The following is a 4,266-nucleotide window of genomic DNA, read 5'->3' as shown; positions in this document are numbered from 1 at the left end:
GGGTGTCCCAGAAAACGTGTCATTTGATTATAATTAAAAAACTACGCCACCTAGATTCATGCGGTCAACGGCATTTGTTAGGTGTTTGCCACCTCCTGAATTGCATGTCATGTAATCTAAATTTAATTATGTAATTTTTTTGCGAAGTGAACTCGGAAATTTGCCAAGTAAAGGTAACTTTTTTACCTCCCCAACATGAAGAGCATGCCGAATTTACTCTAATTCATAATAATTGACAGTGATATTCAGGATCTATCCTATCGGGAAAAATCGGGAAGCCGAACAGGCTTCTCGGGGCACTTCAGCATAACGCGCGATGACTTTTCGAGCGCAATCGCTGTCAGTGCGACAAAAGGAGGTTGAAAACCCAGCCCACAGAGCGACAGTAGAAAAAGTGACAGCTCTTGAAATTGGGAAAGGGAATGTATGGTCCCATCTGAGGTCGGACGCGACAAGCTGCCTATGAAAGATGAACATGAAAGATGAAGGTCACTGAAAAGGTTAGCCAGCTGTAGGACTCGAACCCACATCCTCTGGATTACCGGTCCAGGGCTCTACCAATTGAGCTAAGCTAACATTCCTTCTCAGCGACTTCCAGGGTGCGTCATCTGAAGGGACAAACCAGTCACTCTCTCTCACTCATCCTCTTTTCACTCTTACATTTTTGCACACTCATACACACATTCATACGATAGGGATGGACGCAAGCGGCAATTGTTGAACATGAGAGAACTGATGTTCTGAGGCTGGAACAACATAGAAGGGACAATCACATACAATTGATTATCCCTGTGATTGTCCCTTCTATGTTGTTCCAGCCTCAGAACATCAGTTTTCTCATGTTCAACAATTGCCGCTTGCGTCGATCCCTGTCGTATGAATGTGTGTATGAGTGTGCAAAAATGTAAGAGTGAAAAGAGGATGAGTGAGAGAGAGTGACTGGTTTGTCCTTTCAGAAGACGCACCCTGGAAGTCGCTGAGAAGGCGTGTTAGCTTAGCTCAATTGGTAGAACCCTGGACCGGTAATCCAGAGGATGTGGGTTCGAGTCCTACAGCTGGCTAACCTTTTCAGTGACTTTCATCTTTCATCGTTAATTTCTTAGGCAACTTGAGGCCTTGTATGTGATTGTCCCTTCTATGTTGTTCCAGCCTCAGAACATCAGTTCTCTCAAGCTGTCTGTGTTATCTCTCTTTGCCGTGCCGGTGTGGGCTGGGTTTCCAACCTCCTTTCGTCGGGCTGACAATGAATTCGCTGAACGATTTGTCGCGCGCTATCCTGTGCAGGATCCGTAGAGCATGATTTTCGGCTATTTCTTCGGGTACTATAGCTCCTCAATATTCCTCTCAATTATCATTAATTTGAGTAAATTCGGCATGCTCTTCACATTGGTGGGGTAAAAAAGCAACCTTTACTTGGCAAATTTCAGAGTTGAATTCGCAAAAATTTACATAATTAAGCTTGGGTTACATAACATGCCCATCAGGAGGTGGGAAAAACCTAGTAACAACAAATGCCCTTGACCGCATGATTCTAGGTGGCGTAGTTTTTTAATTATAATTATATGACACGTTTCCTGGGACACCCTGTATACTGTAGCTCACGAAAATCCTTCAGATGAATAATTCATGAACAGGTGGCGTCATCGAAGAAACATTTTTTTGGTAAAGATCCTTGGGACATCGGCCATGATCTGAGTAGAGAGCGACTCATTTGCATACACTCGCTAATTCGGTAAACATCCTTTTAAATTTTACTTCGCACGCATGCGGGACCTGTGTTTTACGCATCGGGACCTGTGTTTTACGCATCGGGACCTTCAGCGAAAAATATTGTGAGGAAAAAACCGCGTCGACGAATCGTCATTTTTACGTGTTTCCGCGCGCATGAACAGACTGCTCTAGTGCAAATTACATGACTTTTCATTGAGTTTCTGAACACAATTTGCCAGCCGCAAATCCCCTGTAAATCCTCTGTTTACTCAGTGTGCGAGATACGAAACCACTTTGCACAGAGAGCAATGGTTATTAATTGCAATCTTCCTGATAATATCATGTTGTCTTGTTCGTCAACTGTACACTCAAGCAACAGTGATTTTGATTGAATGAATGTCGTCGCGTATTTGTTGGTGGTTAGGCCTAGCAAAGTGATCATGCCAGAGCAACCTAAATAAGGTTAGTTTTGGTCAGTATGGTAATGTTAGTTCTGGAAGAGTATTGCAGTACACCCCTGGAGGGGTTAGGCAGGCACAGAGGTCCTTGCCATGAGCAGGGATCAGAACCGGTATTGTTTTCGGTCCGGTTCGGGTTCGGGTTAAGGCATCCCAAGCAGCACAATGTACTGAAAGTCGAGTGCAATAGGGGTGGATGGGTAGGTGAAAGGCCCTGAACAGACTCTTGAAACTAAAGAACATTGATAAGACACATACCGTCCACCCCTGTTGCACAGTTGCACTCGACTTTTAGTACAGGGTATATGTCGAAAAGGGGAAAAAAATAAAACACTGTCAAGGAGCCCGCGAAGAGGGAATCACACACGTAACATGAAAAACGGTTAGGAGCAACTAATATTTATTCGAACAAGAACTTTCGTGCAAGAGACTGCACTTCTTCAGGTTACACAACTAGGTTCAGGTTGTGTAACCTGAAGAAGTGCAGTCTCTTGCACGAAAGTTCTTGTTCGAATAAATATTAGTTGCTCCTAACCGTTTTTCATGTTACAGGGTGTATGCTATAAAAGGTCAGTCACATTTTCGTGCAAAAAGTGATACCTCCTTGATGCTATACCTCTATCACGAAAAGACTTTCTCTGCCTCAAAGTGAATCATTTATGCTAGAGGAACCTACGAAACGATTGTGGTTACCTAGCATTGTGTAACAAAATAAATATGACCATGCATACTTTCACCTCCATCCATCGGTATTGCGCATAGGAAACACATGAAGACGAAAGTTTCCGTGGCCGTGTTTACTTTATTACGCAGTGAATGGTAACCACAATTTTTTCGTAGGTTTCTCTGGCATAAGTGATTCACTGTATGGCAGCACAAGTCCGTCTCTCAAATAGATATAGTGTCACGCGCGAAAATGTCACTGACCTTTTATAGCATACACCCTGTACGTTGTTCTGCTTGGGATATTGGTTCGGTTCGGGTTTAGCTCCGCTGAACCGAAATTATCAGCTTGAGCCGGTTCAGGTATATCGGTTCGGTTCGGGTTTGCTTAGGGAGACCCCCCCCCCCCCCACACACACACAACACACACACACACAGACAAAAAAAATCGGTCAGCGGTCGGGACATTTACAGGGATTGGAACCGTTACTTTTTCGGTCCCGGTTTACTCGTTTCATGGGCAGTATATTTTGCTACATGAAAGCTAGCTTACGCTCACCGACACGGTTGTAAGACAAAGGTGTGAGATAACTGTTTCAGGTGAAAAAGCTTTCAGGAAAGCATGTGAAAACAGAAGACAAGTAATAAACGCATTTATTATTTACGTAAAGTTAGTGTCTGTCCAAAGGGGACTACCTCCATAGGTAGCTCTCCTGCTTGATGACAATACACATTTATTATTTACCTGATATTTTACTGTATTGTACTCTCGTGGTCGTCTCCTGAAAACGAAAAGCGAAGTGCTGGAATCTTTTTGGCAGAACCCGGTCAGCGCCCTATTTTGCTGCGGTAAAAAACTGGCGCTACAGTCACAAACTTTTACTCGCATCTGGCATCGTACAAAAAATAAATAAACAAACAAAAAAGGTCGGTCACTAGTACAATTATTTCACCTCTGAACCGATTCCCGAGCCGGTAACCGTATGATTTTTTTTTTTGTTCAGTTCCGGTTCGGTTCAGGACATGCAAAAAAATTGTTCGGTTTCGGTTCGGTTCTGGTTCGTCAGAAAATAACGGTTTCTTCCGGTTTTTCCGTTCGGGTTCAGTTCCGGTTCCGATCCCTGGTCATGAGATTATGCAGGAAATTCGTGGATTTAATGCGGCAGAATCGCAACTTAAATTTATCGACAGGAAGTATCGATGAGGTACACCCGGAAGTGCTTGTCGTTTGCCCTAGAGTGGCATCACGTGAAAATAGTGTCTGTGGAGAGAAGTGTGCCCTAAGCAGATAGAGCCATGTCAGTAGGAATGGAACAGGAGACCTGGAAACCAAAATTATTTCGCTTCGCAAAGTTCGACCAGCTGGGCGCCCAAGGTACACCGGCCCCCAAACTTGCTTTTCTGGCCTTGCTTTGACAAGCTCCCTGAGAAAATG

The 4,266-nt window shown here is 44.0% G+C and overlaps 1 non-coding gene across 1 annotated transcript; it reads right to left on the bottom strand.

The window, feature by feature from the left end:
* Window positions 1-503: 503 nt before the first annotated feature.
* On the bottom strand, window positions 504-576 carry Trnat-ggu (transfer RNA threonine (anticodon GGU)). The gene has a single exon. It is a non-coding gene; the product is annotated as a tRNA-Thr (tRNA).
* Between the last annotated feature and the right edge of the window lie 3,690 nt (window positions 577-4,266).

Source organism: Ornithodoros turicata, chromosome 1, assembly GCF_037126465.1.
Source record: "Ornithodoros turicata isolate Travis chromosome 1, ASM3712646v1, whole genome shotgun sequence".
Taxonomy (NCBI): Eukaryota; Metazoa; Arthropoda; class Arachnida; order Ixodida; family Argasidae; genus Ornithodoros; species Ornithodoros turicata.
This window is presented reverse-complemented; position numbering and strand designations above follow the sequence as displayed.